The sequence below is a fragment of the Pinus tabuliformis genome, chromosome 6 (assembly GCF_031772625.1).
Source record: "Pinus tabuliformis cultivar Carrire ecotype Pingquan chromosome 6, CPIR1, whole genome shotgun sequence".
Lineage (NCBI taxonomy): Eukaryota > Viridiplantae > Streptophyta > Pinopsida > Pinales > Pinaceae > Pinus > Pinus tabuliformis.
Window position 1 is genome coordinate 1023277149 of NC_142292.1, and position 17826 is coordinate 1023294974.

A 17826-nucleotide genomic window follows, 5' to 3' on the forward strand; every position below is an offset into this window, starting at 1 on the left:
TGTCTCTTATCTCCTATACCTGAGTTACAGTATTATTTATCTTGGTTTCTGCAATTATTATTAGAAGCTCTGTTTTGACTCAGAAGTTACATAATGTCTCAGAAAAAAAGCATCATTTGTCAAAAATTTAAGAAACAGGGAAACAACTCTTGTAACATTGGAGACCTCAAGCATTTGGCATATTCCACATTTGCACAACTTATAATTCAAAGTCTGAAACAAGTGAGATTTACTTTTGCACACATATTATATTATATTTAGTAAAATTGGCTCTTCATACAATTATAGAGAAAAAACCAGACTGTATTCAATGAATAGTGAAAATGATATGCAGGAAGAATTAATCAGAGTCAAACCTGAACTTTGACCCCAACCTTTTCATTTAGAAAATGTTTCCATAATTGAAATAATCATGAAAAATATATACATAAATAAGTGATCTCAATGGAAGTTGAGGTAACGTCTTTGACCCATATTTCTAAGTTGGGAAAATAACTCACTCCTCCAAAATTGCACAGCCAATAATAGCCCCTTATGGGTCTCACATCCCACCACTCTAGTTGTGTACCACTTATTTTACAGGCTCTTACAAAATTTAGTTTGAAAAATTAAATATTTCTCTAGTGACCATCACATGGTTCCTACTTGAGAACCTTCCCCCAAAAAACATAAAGATGATTTTGAAATCCAATGAGGCCAAAGCCAAAGCCCTTGAGTGCACGAGAAAGATCAAAAACTTTCACAGATGGAACTAGCCCTATTGTAATCGAGTAGCCAGTTGCTGCATCCTGAAATTTTACATTGTTTCCAACCCAATCATAAATAACATAGATACAATCCTTAATTGTTGTAAGAGGGCACGACATAAGGTGAAAAAACAACTAGAAGTTTTGATGGCAATGTCGAATTTCTTCAATTGGATAAAAGCTACTGCAGTCTTTTTCTCTGCCCAATTATCTACATCAAAAACAACATAAAATAAACCACCATAGGAGAATCCAACACAATCCTCATGTGCACTTGGAAAATGTGGAATGTCCTACTAGCTTCACAAAAAAACTTTAATAATCTTTCAGTATAAAACCCACGGTTTTAGAGAAATATAAAGTGTAATTATTCAAGTATGTATGGTAAGCCAAAATCTACACAAATCATTTCCATATTGAAACAAATCCTGAAAGAAAAGTAATAAAATGGTAGCACATACAGGCAGACATATTGATGAAACAATGGTAAATACATATAGGTAATCCTGCCATAAACCTTTGGGGAGTTGAATACCAAGAAAAGCAGAAATTGGCATCCACAAAATTGGATGCTTTTCATTAATAGTCAAGGAAAGAGAACACCATTCAAATTTCAGACAACCAAATATTTGAAAGTTACCTAAAGGATTACCTATCTTCAATAGGGTCATAAACTTATGCATGAGCCAAGCTGCAACCACCTACCACATATACTTTTTCATGAATAACAGCACATGCAAAAGTTGCATCGTGCAAATTTCATACTTGCCACTCTGCTCCATTTCTTTGAAAAGGGATCAAATTGTATAACCTCATTAATTTCAGTAAACCTTCTCAGTTGATCAAGAGTGCCACATGGAGTGCAGTACACACCAATCACTAGAAATTTCTTTGCTATAGTAACACATGAAAATCCACGGTACCTGTAATTAGAGAAAACCCAGGAAATTGGTGGCAAAGGATGCCACCAATTAGCTTCAAGATCATATGCATTCCATGGATGCTTGATTTGTTCATCTGTTAACACAAAGAGCCAATTACCACACCAAACTTCTTGAGCTTTGGCATGGGCATACTCATAGCTTCTAATTAAAGAATTCCATATGTTACACACAACTTCTAGTAGCCCGTGATATCCATGCGATATCCTTTCCAGACATCTCAATGTTAAATCATCAAGAAGTCCTAGGGTAATTGCATGATAGGACTGCAACCTACCAATGTAAATGCAACAAATGAGAATAGTGTATCACTAGATAAATATTCCCATGCAATTGCAAATCCTTCTGGGGTTGTACGTTTTGTGCAATGTAGCCTTGAAAAAATTAACAACGCCCTAAAAATTACAATTTGACACATACTACTATTAAAATTCACACAAAAATTATGGCAAGTTGGCAAAAGAGATTCTTTTAGATATAATTGAATACAAAATCAGATATTCTTCAAATGACCTTAAAAGACAACCTTTAAATGTTCCTCGGCTTCAATCAATAAACATAAATAGAGGGAAGAGAGAACTTAGGTATGTTTGAAGAATATAAGGTTTGATAACTCGATGTGGCGTATAAAAAATGAGACTAGTTCAAAACACGTGAGTTGATAATTTTCATTTGATCATAAAATCATCAAATATGAGAGAACTAGATTTATCAAAGAACTTGGGAAAGCTTTTCATAGCAAAGCTCAGCCCTTTGGGTATGTTTCTATGAGGGGACAATATGCTAATTCCTATAACAAATCTCTATATAAATGCAACATCTCTATCCAGAGAACCTATCAATCATTTTCCCCATGCAGTAAATCATGTCAAGTTTGTACCATTTGGAACAAAATTTTAGGATTTCAGGGGAAGATGTGTGCAAAGGAAACATGGATCTAAAGGTATCCTGCAAGTAAATAATAACAGGATCTTGACAAGTGTTGGCTTATATGGGCCTGACCCAGGTTCGGAAGAGTTATTTAGCCAAACAAATCCCGCAGCTACTGGCCCTTTCGGCAACAGCCCGCAGAGCATGGACTGGGGTCTCACTCGAGGTAGTAGAGGAGGGTGCTGGAACCAAGTTTCCACACCCTTGGGAGGTCTTGATGTGGTGTGGAAGGTTCGCACTCTGTTCTATGGCTTCGCGTTACTCAGACTCGTGTAGATCCGGATCCAGGGAAATCCTTACTACTTATTAATGCATTGTTTATAGATTAGATCTACTTTTTATGTTCTTTAAGCAAACATTTAACAGAAATAACCAGTTCGCACACCCATAAATGATACAGATTCACATAGACTCATAACATAAGCATACGCACATAGATCAAACAGTTATATCAACCATAAATTAGCCAGATCCACAATAATTTAGATTTACCACAGAATTTCATAATCAAATTATCTTTATTCACTTCCTTCACCAATACATCCAAATCCACCCTGCGCACTCAGCTACAGGGGTTCGCGAACACAGCTACGGACTCTACTAGGCCTCTACGCACACAACTACAAAGCCTCTATCTATCTACCAACACCCTTGACCTGGACTTATAGACGCTTCAAGACTTCATTCTTCAAAAACCCATTACATTCTAGATCCAAAAGTACATACCAAAAACTAACTTCTATCCATAGAGCCTCACTCTATTTATACATTCCCATGGTTCGTGGACCATGGGCAAGCCGACTTACTTCCTATTATTTTACATTTTTTTTGGGCAGATAGCCCATTGACTAGACTCATTTACAATTTGTGCTCTGCGCACTTCACGGAGTCCTTATCATTCCTTTCCCAAAATTACAAGCTTTGAGCCCCAACACTGTTATGCGGGCCCTCTGCTACCCAACAGTCCCCCAACACAATCATCGTGACTCATCTTGACTCACTCAATTGGTGCGGTAATCTTCACGTGGAGGTCATTCAACAACTTCTGCACGTCGCTTGTGCTTGCAACACACTTGGCCACTAGCTTCTGTACCTATTCTACGTGAGCCGCCGATGCATCTGTATCACTTGGAGTTACCTATCCGAGATCACATACTGCCTGCATGTGCACTATCTTTCCTTCTATGGTGGTGGAGACCACAAATGCTTCATCAATCCAAGGTTGGATGTGTTCCTTAAGCATTGCCTCCTTCTATCGCGCGGCGTCAACTAGTGTCCTGAGAGCCTGGGCCTCCTTCATTTTAGCCAACTATTGTGTGATAGTGACCATCTGCATAGTCCCTCAGACTGTGTCATAAGCCTACTGCAACTCCCGCACCTCGGTTTCTAGCTATTGTATGGTTGGGTCTTCTTGGAGGGTGGTGAGTGTAAAGAGGGACTGATCTAACAGTCCCGAGCAATCATGTACATTGCACTTTATCATTTCCAATCCTACTTGAATTTCACCACGACGCTGCTCCTAGATTTTCGACGGTGTGACCGACTACGCCTTTAGTCTTAGCTCTACAATTTGTAGACTTAATTCCCATTGAGCCTTCGTGGCCTCCTCCTGGGCCGCACAGAACACTATGGCCATGCAATGAATCTTGTTAGTGGTTGGAAGTTCAGCTGGAATAGCTAACTCCGGGACCTTGCCAAGCAGCCATCACGGCCTGTTCCACTTCCTGGGTGTGTGAGATCAAATCATCTCACTGGAGACTGACCTACTCCAAATTTTCCTTATGCTCCATCACTGTTTGGAGGGCGTGGCCTTACCGAGCATGAAGCTTAGTAGTTACCCTGTCCAATAGCTGGTATAAGGTTTCTCTAGGAAGAGCGGCCAGACTCAATCCACTACTTCGCACATCCCCCTCCACTTCGACCAAGACAACACCGGCTGGCAACACTAAGGTGTTCATTGTATTGGTACACACAATCTGGTTGGCTGCGGCTATGCCCTTAGTTAATTGTAGGCTTACCCCGCCTAGGGTTTGCACCTGTACTGCCTACAACTGCGCTCGGATCTCCCCCAACACAGTTGTCTTCTCAGTGATAAGTTCTATCAATGCATCGGTAGGGACATTACTTGGTGGTTTGCTACTACCAAGGAACTCCTTCTCCAGAGCTTTGGCTGTCATTTACTTTTTGCGTGTGTGCGGTGATTCCAGGCTACGTAGTCGCTTAACGAGGTTTGATTTGGTAAGATGGTCCGTGCAGTCCTGTATCTCCTACTCCTATTGTAGATTGTGGTTCGAGGCCATTTCCTGATCTGTCGTGGTTCCTTTGGTTAGCACTTCCTTGGGTGCTTCCTTCTGTAAAGTTGCTTATTGTCCCTCACAGGCCTTTTCTACCAAGTTAGTGAGTCGTTGCTGGAGGTCCTTTTTACGCTGCTACGCTATCATTTTTTCTAGTACAGCTTGGGCGGGGGCGCACCATTCTGGGGGCCATATTGCTAACACTGTATAAATAGCATCATCTATTGCCATGAATGGAAGTGTGACCCATGCTTGCTTCGGATCCTTCCGCGCCCCGATATATAAGTTATGCATGTCTGCTTTGAACTCGGCTGTGCTTTGCAAAGTGTTGTAGATTGTTGGAGACATTCGGGGTTGACGAGCGATCTGTGTTCGGATAGTACCCTCCATGAAGGTCCAAAAAACCCTGATGTTAGAAGCCCTTGCTGTGTCCTTTGTAGCCCAGAGGGAAGTATACTGCACTGCTTCTAGTAGGCTGTCTTTAATGCTAGGAAACTAGCTACCCTGTGGCAGTTCTCCTACAACCAGAAGGATTGATAGTAGCAACCATGCATAATAAAATGTCTTACCTTTGTCCTATGTTTCCTGATAGTTTGTCAAAAATTTGTCGCATAAGAACTGTGCCCAGTTAAATTGAACCCCTGCCATGCACTGTTCTGCAAGCGCAATGACAGGAGCTGGCACCTCATCTGCATGACATTTCCTCATTAGTTTACCAGCTAGTAACTGGGTAAATACAATCTAGTTCATCATCACTGTGCTCATTGCGAACAGGCTCAGTATAACGTGCCCCTTCGGCTGGGTCTAGCGGAACCACTACGCAGAGAGATTTTTTGTCGAATATCATTTTTCGTTTCTTTAGGTTGATGACTCCATTCATATCCGTTGCCCAGTCTATCCCTAATAATGCAGGATATGGGTTACTATCATCTGCAATCTTTGTGACCTCAAAATCGGTTAGTGTGCTTACACCGTCGATGTCTACTATAACTCCCTACAGTCTTCCCATAGGCAAGATCTTCTGTTGATTCGCCATCCGCAGCTGGATAGGGGACCATTGTAGTGCGGGCCTGCCCATGCGCTCCTAGGTTTTTTTAGGAAGGACATTTACGTCTGACCCCAAGTCCAAAACAACCTGATCCATCTCATACTGTCCCAAATCTGGGCAGTCGACTGCATTTCTTGCCCCATTTGCAACGCATGCTTGCCCAACTTTTGTACTATTCGAGGTTCATCCGATCCTGTGCACCTAGTTATTAACTCTTGAAATCCGTTCACTGCTTTGGTATCTCGGAGTAGCTTCATGCATGTCTCTAAGAAGGTAGTTAGCATAGAAGTATCCCTTTCTGACTCTGTTTGATCCATGCTACCCGAAGTGGAAGCTTTTGCAAAGTTCTTCTTGGCCTCCATAAATGTTTCCTTCGCACGCTCCAAGTCAAACTCTGGTTGTTTTGTGGGAGCTTTTCGAACCCATGCATCCTCCTTTGGTCGCTTCCCTTTATCTTCTCCCATAGTTGCACCACTTCTAAGCATCATATTCACGTTAGGATCTTCCACACCTGGTTCAGCCTTCATCATTTGGATGTTCTGAGTGGGGGTGGCCAGAAGCACTCATTTTTCCTGCATCTGAGCAATTAGCATGGGGCAATCGACTGCTTCGTGGTTGAATTGGTAACAGTATGGGCAACAGGTTCTAGTTGGTTTCATGCAATCACGAGCGTAGTGCCCCGGTCCTCCACAATTATAGCAGATCAATTGTCCTCGCCCACGTCAGGGTCCCATTCCCCCTCGGCCCCGTCTACATCCTTGGAATCTTCCCCGCACTATTGCTGTGGGAGGATCTTGCCCACGTGCCTCCATCTGCATCCTATAAGCAGGTGTTTGATCCATCAACATCTTGTAACTTCGGTAGTTTCTTTCATCGTGGCCCACTATCCAACAAAAATTGTAAAATAACGCTGGGGGTGGGGGTTGTCTCAAATTCTGTAATAGATGACAATTTTTCATGGCATGCTTTCCTCCTTCTTGGCATATCATGCACCAGAGTGCGGGTGCCATGGTTGGCCCTGCTTGTACCTCTAGTCGCAGTGGTATTGGCCCCCCCACCACCACATAGTTGGCAAAGACCAGACAGTGTTCCTTGTCGTGGCCCTGGCCCTTACATTTGATACACCATACTTCTTCGCACCCTTCTGACCATGGCGCCTATCCTTGTTTCAAACTTCACTTCTCTAAGCATAGGTTTTGTAGTTGCACGTGGATTTGTTGAACTCCCAACCCCAGATCTTGTATTGGGGTTTCGTCCAATCTCATCGCGGTTTCTAATGCTTCAGCTTGGGTTGAGATCTTTTGCTGTGATAGCACCATCCTTAGATGTGGTGTCAATGACGCCACAAACCACGTGTAGTGCTACACATCTGTCAATGTCATGTTAGCCCCGTGGATTGTGCTTTTTAATCTCTGATCCAAATCCCACGGGGTTTCACCTGGTAACATCGCTATCTCTTTGAATCCAATGACCGACTAGGTCTCTAATTTTGGTCAACCAAATTCCTTGTTCAATGCATCCTGGATCGCCGTTATTCCCGCATTCGAATGATTGCTTGAGTACTTTATATACCACGTCAAAGTGCGGTCCTACAGTGTGCTAACCAGGGCAGCCTTTTTGATGTTATCATTCGTTATGCCTTGGGCTTCCCATACAGCCCTTACCACAAACCAGAACTGACCTATTTCCTCATTTCCTACACCCTTAAATACCGCCAACTTGACTAAGCTTGCCATCCCAACCTATATGACAACAAGTTCAAGAAATTCCCTGGCAAGCTCCGAATGCATTGGTTGGGTCCCTATGTAGTCAAAGAAGTTACATATGGAGCCGCAGTCCAGCTTGCTAAGCTTAATGGAGACCACTTCCTGGGAAGAGTAAATGGTAGTCGCCTGAAGCTCTGCACGGGTGGGTCGACCGCCTGACTAACCAATCGAAGGACAGTCTCACCACTCCAGCCAGTTGAAAGAGAGTGCGGGATGATAAAGCAGTCTGGGGGGAAGTTGTGCGACCACTGAGGTGCGCATAGATATGGTCTGTCACAAGGATTGCAGTTGCATGGAAAGGGATGCGTTGCTGTGTTTTCAGGTAGAGAGGTGACCGTTGCTATCACTATTCATGACAAGATGTCTGAGTTATGGCAAAAGGGAGTGGACGATGGGCAATTAAGAGATAAGGTACGAACCAGATCTAGATCAATCTATCATAGGATCAATATGAGGACACCAGAAAAGGCAGGAGCCAACGAATTTGAATTTCGAAACACTTATAAATCACAGGGAGGCCTTCATCAAACAAGCTACGCTTCTAAGAACCTTAAGCTATTATTCTTTCTCACCGCTATGGAACTCTTCATTATCTACGCTCAAAGAGTAAGGCCGAATGTTGTGATATGGCCAAAGATGCCGAGTTTTCTGAAGAATACGATGTGGACAATTGCGGGCACCACGTAAAGTTCAACATCACCGAGAGGGGATGTATCGGAAGTCTATAGACACGAAGCAGAATTGGTCCGGATGTCGTCGCCTTACCCATGGGCTGGTCGGTGAACCATAAAGGATAAAGGAAAAGCTGTGAATACAAAGCCAATTGGAGGAGTTGCAGTTAACAAGTCGTCTCTGGTGTATCTTGAAGATTGGGATCTCGCAAACAGTAGCAATGGTCTTGCAAAATTGCAACACAAGCTGTTGTAGACAGTGCGAAGAGAAGATACGAGCTTAGAAATTGGCTACGTTGGTACGAGGTGGTCCCGTATGCGGCACCCCAACTAGAGCTAAAATCCTATGAGGGGGTGTTCTATGTTAACCAAGTAGAGTAGAATGAGCATTATCGGTTGCGAGACTTGGTAGAAACCTTGAAGCAAGAGCTGGAAGAAGCGTTGCAGGAGACGAAGAAGGAGCAGCAGAATGAAGGATGTCATTCATAGGGAGGTGAACCACAAAGCCTAGGCAATGTGTCTCATCACATCGACGAGTGACTCGGGAAGAGTCACGATGATTGTGTTGGGGGCCTGTTGGGTAGCGGAGGTCCTATGTAATAGTTTTGGGGGCTTAGAGCCTATAAATTAGGATAAAAATATTGTAAAAATTCTGAAATATGCGGAGCACGAAATGTAATAGATCGAGTCAAAGGGTTGTCCACCCAAAAATAACGTAAAATAGTAGGAAGTAAGTCGACTTGCTCATGGTCCACAGACCATGGGAATGTATAAAGAGAGAAAGGCTCTATGGATAGAAGTCAGTTTTTGGTATGTAATTTGGATCTGGAATGTAAGGGGTTTTCGAAGAGCGAAGTCTTGAAGCGTCTGTAAGTCTGAGTCAAGGGGTGTTGGTAGGTAGATAGAGGCTCTGCAGCTATGTGTGCAGAGGTCTAGTAGAGTCTGCAGCTGTGTGCATGGACCCCTGCAGCTAAGTGCGCAGGGTGGATCTAGATGTATTGGTGAAGGAAGTGAATAAAGATAAGTTGATTCTGAAATTCTGTGTTAAATCTGAATTATTGTGGATCTGGCTAATTTATGGTTGATATAATTGTTTGATCTATGCGCGTATGCTTATGTTATGAGTCTATGTGAATCTGTATCTTTTCTGGGTGTGCGAACTAGTTATTTCTATTAAATGTTTGCTTAAAGACCATAAAAAGTAGATCTAATCTATAAATAACACATTAATAAGTAGTAAGGATTTCCTTGGATCTCAATCTATGCGAGGCCAACTAGCACGAAGCCACAAAACAAAGTGTGAACCTTCCACACCACATCAAGACATCACAAGGGTGCGAAAACCTAGTTCTAGAACCCTCCCCTGCTAGCTCGGGTGAGACCTCAGTCCACGCTCTGTGGGCTATTGCTGTGTCTGGTACATGATGGATACTTATGGCTTGGCAAACCCATCTGAATCACGCCAGAACTCATACATAGGACCTCCCTACTTCCCTGCGAAGGAAGAGACCCCAAGGAAATTGTTGATAAGAGCGGCGATGTGATGATGATTTAAACCTTGAAAAAGAAATATAAGCTGGAGAAAGGGCAACGAGGGTATGTTATTGATAATATCTTGGATAGATCAGTCCGCGTTGCTACCCAGTTGCTGGTTGGGAAAGTGATGCAGAAATGTCATGGAACCGAGGTTCCCGCAGTCATCATTGTGCTAGCCTAGGAATGCACAGCTGGAGAACGATTCAATTGGGCACAGTTCCTTTGTGAAGAATTCCTGACCAAATGTAGAGAGGTCCAAGAGGAGGGAAAGACCTTCCACTATGCATGGTTGCTATTGTCCATTGAGCTAGTTACCACTAACCTACCTGAAGACAGCCAGTTTCCCTCCTTGGACCAGGATTGGCTAGAAGCCGCCAGATTTGTGTCACTTTGGGTGACTAGGGATGCTGAAAGAATCATGGGCATCAAGATTTTTTGGATACTGATGGAGGCCGACGTTCAACACTGGGTCACCCTGCTACCCCGATTGTCCACCAAAATCTATGACAGTGTGAAACATATAGCTGAGTTTAAAGTAGACATGCACTTTGTCTACATTTGGGCACGCAAGGACCCTGACCAAACATGGACTACACTTCCTTTCATTGACATTGGCGAAGCTATCAATGCAGTATTGGATACTTGGCCACTAGAATGGCATGGACCCGACACGGTGGGGTGTGATGAGGCCGCCATCAGGAAACAAAAGGCTGCAGCAAAGTGCGTTGCACAGCAGAAGCAGAACGAACAACACACTGCTGAAGTCCGCGCAGCCCGGGAAGTAGCACAAACTTCGATGGACAAAGCACCCACTGGAATGGCTGTGACAAACGAAACTTGTCAGAAGGTGCCCACAAAGCCAGCCATGGAGAAAAGGATGGAAGGTACACCATCAACCACCACGAGTGTGCCCTTAAAATGGCCACTGCCGACAGAACGGATGAAGCTGCAGAAGAAGGCCAAGGTATCTAAATGGGATGGAGAATTGACCACCTTGACTGAGGGCGACCTAGGTGACATAGGGGACACTGTTCATGAAACCACCTGGCATGAAATTGACGATGCCATGTCAGAGCAACAACTTGTCTTGGGGGAGCTTCGTGCATAGCTGCAAGAACTTGGGACACGGGCAGCGCAAATGGGAACCACCTCTACTCATGGGGTTATAGGTATGTCAGCCACTGAGCAACTGTTGAAGGGCCAACTGGCCCATACTATCGCGATTCCAGAAGGAGCATTGATAACACAATTTGACTTATGGGGCTGGGACTCAATTTGACTGCCCTCCTGCATGAATGCTTGTATCAGCTCTAGGACAATGCCACGATGGAGCTCCGTGATAGGGAGCGGCACACGGAATAGGTACTCATCGAAAAAAGAATTAATATAGAATAGCTGAGCCCCCAATGGGATGAAGCCATAGCATAGAGTCAACAAGTGGAGCAAGTGGTAGGGGAAGCATGTTTGCCTGCCCCTGAACTGGAGATTGTGGCCGATTTACCTGTTGGCATACGAATCCACAAGCTGGATAGTGGGTTCCGTGTAGGAAAAGAGGAGGCTGTGAATATTCAATTGGAGCTCAGTTTGCAGATTGCAGAGCTAAAGCTACATGCACAGCCTTCAACGCCACTAGAGGTCACCGAGCAGCGCAAAAGCCTCATCCGTTCCGGTCGAGAAAAGATCACACGTTCTATGAAGGAATGCACGTTCCCAGGTCATCGAGGATTCCTTTTAACTCCATGATTTTTTTATTGAATAATTCTTGATATTCTCGAAGAAAATCGACCACCTTTTCCACTGTGGCATCATCCCAATAGTCTCCCAGCATTGCATACTTCGGCTCTTCATCTATTACGATGTTTACTTGTTTTGTTTTCAGTGGCGCGGTGATGTCTGGATCCTAAATTGCTAGTCCACACACCTCGCGACTCCCCTCACTTTCTAGAATATTGATGTTTCTCAGTCATCTTCATCATCTTCTACCTGCACATTGTAACATTCCAAAGCCTGGATTAGCTGTTGCGACCAGTCTGCCTGCATGATTTCTTCTGGTTCTAATGGTATTTTAAAGATAGTGGCCTTTACCACCTGCAATGCATCATCCACAATATCCATCCATTGATCCTCAAAGAGGAAAGTTGAGAGAAACCCTTTGCGCAAGATATCCCATTCGCCTATGCCATGTTGGAGCTCTGTTTCAGTATACCAATTCCTTGGGATGACGTCCAGGGTATGATAAAATAAGTGTACCCACTTCTGTTGAGGCTCTTCTCCGTAAGCTTGGACCCACCTGGTTAGGTGCATGCGTGGATCATCACGTCCATTGTATTTCTCTGTTATGCATAGTTTGGGTCTCCCAAATCGTATCTGCATCATGCGCCTACAGTCATGCCAATTTTTGAAGGTTCCTTCATGTGTGCCCCACCAACACGCAGGCATCGCGTGCAATGCCCATTTCAACGCATTGAACCGCTGGTGCTCTGGTACCGTGCTTTCAAATTTGATAAAGAATTCATCTACTACTGTTAGCCCATCTTACATTGGTAGTTCACGATCCTGAGCTTTAATGCAACACAGTGATTTAGTCACCATATTGTAGTTTAACGTGGTTACCCCATTCAGCTGGTTATGCCATCACTCATCTTCTTCTTTTGAATCTTCAGTGCAGGAGTTTGCATGCTACCATGATATTCTTCCTCCCGCCATCGGATTTTCTCTCACTTGATATCGTGTAGTGATTTTGTAAATACAATCTAATTCATCATCACTTCCTTCATCGCACATGAGTTCAGTGTAATGCGGTCCTTCAGCCGAGTCTAACAGAATGACTACGTAGAGTGACTTCTTCTCAAAGATCATTTTTCGCTTCTTTAAATTACTAACTCCATTCATGTCAGTGGCCCAGTATATTCCTAATAACGCAGGGTAAGGGCTATAGTCATCCACAATTTCGATTACCACGAAGTCTATTCGGGTGCTCGTGCCTTCTATATCTATCGTAATCCCTTGCAGTCTTCCCATGGGAAAGATCTTCTGTTGATTCACCATCCTCAATTGAAGAGGAGACCATTGCAGCGTGGGCTTGCCCATGCGCTCCCACATCTGTCTAGGTAGTACATTTTCATCTTAGCCCAGGTCTAGAATGATTTGATCCATCTCATAGTCACCAATCTAAGCTGTTAACCGCATTTCCCTCCCAGTCCGCGACGCATGTTTTCCCAATTTTCATATCACGCGAGGTTCACTTGACCCTGCACACCTATTTATCAATTCTTGTAAGCCCTTAATCCCTCTATTATTGTGAAGCAATTTTGTGCATGTCTCTAAAAAGGTAGTCAACATCGAGGGATCCCTTAGCTCGTGTTGATCCCTACTACCTAGGGTAGAGACCGCTGAGAAGCTCTCCCTAGCTTCCAAACCTATCTCCTTGCAAATTCCTACGTCCTCCTTGGTTGGTTCCCCCTTATCCTCTCCTGTGACCGTGCCACTTCTGAGCACCATATGTAGGTTGGGATATTCTTTGTGCAGTTCGAACCTCATCATCTAGACGTTCTATGTCGTTGTAGGTTGTGTTGTCTTTTTCTCACGAATCTGCGTTATCAGTGTGGGGCAATCCATCAGTTCATGATCAAATTGTTCACAGTAAGGGCACAATATTCTGGTCGGATTAGTACAGTCCCATGCATAGTGACCTGGTCCTCCGTAATTGTCATAGATGAGCTGGCCGCAACCCCTTCCTGGCCCCATTCCACCCCGTCCTCGTCCACATCCCTGGAACCCACCGCACGCTATCGCTGTGGCTAGATCCTGGCCTTGCACTTCAGTCTGCATTTTGTAGGTAGGTGACTGGTCCATCAATAGTTGATAACTACGACAGTCTCATTCCTCATGGCCCACCGATCTGCAAAAGTTACAAAATCGCCGCTGGGGGGGGGGGGTTGTCTCATGTTCTGAAATAGATGATAGTTGACCATGGCATGCTTTCTTCTCTTCTGATATATCATGCACCAGAGTGTGGGCACTGCGCTTGGCCTTGCCTGTGCCTTTGGTCACAATGACATTTGTCTCCCCGCTGCCACATAGCTTGCAAAAACTAGATAGCGATCTTTATCATGAGCCTAGCTTCGACACTTTATACACCATACTTCCTCCCGGGCTCGTGGGCGAGGTTCCTGTTCTTGTTTTAACTTCTGTATTTCTAAACACATGTTTTGTATTTGCATGTGGATTTGTTGAACTCCCAACCCCGGATCCTGTATCGGAGTTTCGTGCAACCTCATCGCTGTCTCTAATGTCTCAGCCTGGGTTGAGATCTTTTGTTGTGACAACACCATCCTCAGATGTGGTGTTAGTGATGCCACAAACCACGTGTAGTGTTGTGCATCCGACAGTGTCATGTTCGCCTCATAGATTGTACTTTTCAATCTTTGATCTAGATCCCACGGAGTTTCAACAGTCATCATCGCGATTTCCTTGAACCCTATGATTGACTATGTTTCGGATTTCGGCCGACTAAACTCTTTTTTTAATTCGGTCCAAATCTCCGTTGTTCCCGCATTCGGGTTATCGCTTGAGTACTTTATATACCATGTAAGTGCTCGGTCTTGCAACGCGCTAACTAAGGTAGCCTTCTTGATGTTATCATCTGTAACTCCATGCGCTTCCCATACCACCACTAGCACAAACCAAAATTATTCTGGATCTTCGATTCCTACCCCTTTGAATACCGGTAGTTGGATCGTGCTCATCATTCCTAACCTTTGACTTGTGCATCGGTGTTCTATAAACATGTACTGCTCTTGATCCAATCAATTTTCAAGCTCTTTCCTTGTAGGATTCTAGTGTTCCGACATTAGACACCCCTTAGGCAGATCCCATGTAAACAACTTTGAGACAATATATAATTTAGATAAGACCATAGTTACAAGCCACATGAGGCAATATGAATGTGGACTACAAGTGAAGTCAAAAATACCACAAAATAAAGAGAGATTAAAAGTACATAGAAAAATAAATCAACGTAGATATTAAATATTAAGTATACTCGGTTATTGGTTGAATAAGGAATGAATGGTCTTGAAGAGCAAAAGGATGGCTTCTGTATTTTTCCTCATACTCAACATAATAGTGAGATCAGGGATTTCCATATTCAATTCTGTAGGTGCAATTCAGGTCCATATTCAATCTTGAAAGCTATTTTTTTTACTGTGGATGAGGGATAGTAGAGATTGAAAGTGAAGATTGTCATCACCCATAGTTCTTTGGCATTACCTTCAGTTTTTTAATGGATCAAGAGGAGTTTTTTGATCTAAAATTTTTTCCATTTAGAAAAAAACTAAAGGGCTTGTTAAATACAATAAGTTTCAGATGCATGGTGAAGCCTTGGGAAGAAGAATCGTCTATGCTAGGAATGTCTACAAATGGGTCATGGATCACTCCTCCAAAAATGTTGTGTGCATTGATCTAGTACAGGACGCCAACATCAAAGATGTTGTTATGAAACCAGATCACAAAAAGATAGAAAATATATATCAACAACTTAAGAATCAACCTCTTCAAAGGGGAAACCTCCTTTACATTACACAAATGAAGAATTCTTCGATGATACAAATAACAAGACCTCCTTTTTATATATAGGAGTCTAAGGGGTCATAATATAATCAGAGTCGACATAAAAATAATAATGTAAGGGCACAACAATAACAATAGTGGGATTCTATGGGGCACAATAATAACAATATGGGGACTACATGGGCACAACAATATAATAAGGGGGTTGCACTAATAACAATAAGGGGTTAGACTAGTAGTATAGGGACCTAACATGCCCCTCTCCTTCAAAAAGTGTTGTCCTCAACACTTGAGTAGTTTTAGATGATTCTGTATAAAATTCTTGTCCTCCCATGTGGAATATTCAATGGGTACGTTCTTCCACTTGATGAGATACTCTGAAATTGATTGATTTTGTAGTTGTTGGGTTCTTGTTTCTGTGACTTCTTCAGGTTCCAATATGATTTTTCCTTCCTCGTTAAGTTCTGACAATATTGTTCAAACTGAGATCTTGTCACCTATAACCTTCTTTAAGCATTAAACATGGAAAACTGGGGGCACTCGTGAAGATGTAGGAAGCTCCAATTTGTATGCTATAGTACCAATCCTTTGCAGCACCTTGTAAGGACCATAGTACTTTGGTGATAATTTATTATCCTTCTTAGCTTGTTTTAGGTACATTTGTTTGTATGGTTGTATTCGTAAAAATACTCTATCACCTATATCAAAACTTCTTTCATTGCTATGTTGATCTACCTGTTGTTTCATTCGACTCTACGCGAAAGTGAGGTTATCCTTTTTCTTCTTGATATGTCCTTCTATCTTGAGAGCTTGAGGAGTGGTAATTCTTGCCAATGCATTACAAGATATGGTCGGATTCATTTCTTCTTTCTTTGAGGTTAGTTCTTGGTGTATATCCTCTTATTTTGACATTTCTTGATCCTTTTCTTCCTCCTCTTCACAATCAATGTAAAATAATTTCTTCTCATCACACTTATGACCTTTAGTGTATTTTCTATCACAACTGTAACAAAGGCCATTTCTCCTTTTTCTTCCAATAGTTTTGGTGTCAACCTTGTAAGTTGTGGAAGGATAGGAGCAAAAACACTTCCATTTTTATAATTGTGAGTGGTAGGATTTCTTGTTTCCATAATTTTGCTCTCAATTTTTCTTTCCAACCTGAATGCCTTCTCCAATGAATCAAGTTCCCAAAGACAAACTTGATGTTGAATGTTATCCTTTAAAGTCCCTATGAATACATCAATCCTCTGCTTCCCTGGAATATCATTTATCCTTAAATTCCATTTTTGGAAGTCCTCAATGTGCTCTACCATTGAACCCTTTTGTTTGAGATTTATCAATTGGCTAAAGAAGGTGTTGCTCTTTGTATCCTCATAATGTGCTATCATTTCCTCTGTGAAAATTGACCAAGTGACAAGTGGTTTATGAAAATAAATCCCCTTATACCATAAAAAATGATTCAGTTCTAAATATAAAGATGCAATATGTACCTTTTGCAATAGTTGCACATCATGTAGGTCAAAATATTTCTCCATCTATAATATCCATGTTATGGGATCCTTGCCATCAAAATTCCTCATATCGATCTTTGGAATATGGTGGTTCTTCAATCCAATGTTATATTGTATGAAATTGTTATTAACATTTATTTTTTTCTCATCATGAGTTTCCTCTACTACCTTTTCATCACTACGAGGCCTTTCATGTAGCAGCTTTTGTCCCACATTATTTCAAACTTTCCATGTATTTCTTCAAATTTTCCATGCCTTTCTCCAAATCTGCTTCCATACCATCGATATTAGCTTCCATGGCACATATAAAACTATTTATCTTAGCTTCGATCACATTCTTAAAAACATCCATCCAATTTTGCTTACTAGGTGTTTATATTTTCTTGATTTGAGTCATTATTTTTCTTGCTTTTAGGAGCTCGATATTTAAATGACTGTAAGTCTGTAATTTCAGATCTTCAAGTTCGAAAATTTTGGCCTATGGTAGCCCTCTGAGTCATTTTTCTAACCCCACTAGTCTGATCAATATTGAATTCTTCAATAAAGAGTTTTGCCAAATCTCCTACGATGACCTGATTATAGACTAGTTCAGTAGAGCGAACATGTACGACATGCCACGTGTCACTGTTTTGACCTTTGGACCTGAAAAAAATACACAGAACATTACAGTCCATCCTCTTTCTGTAACTTCTTGCGAAATTTCAATCTCATGCTCAAAGATAAATTTATGACTATTTTCCCAGGTCACCTGTTTGGAATGTAATTTGGGAGTCTATAAAAACCCTAAATGTCTTGGACTGTATTTCTAAAAA

At 42.3% G+C, this 17826-nt stretch overlaps 1 pseudogene; it reads right to left on the reverse strand.

The window, feature by feature from the left end:
- Positions 1 to 496: 496 nt before the first annotated feature.
- On the reverse strand, positions 497 to 4575 carry LOC149262487 (F-box/kelch-repeat protein At1g16250-like; annotated as a pseudogene).
- Positions 4576 to 17826: the final 13251 nt, after the last annotated feature.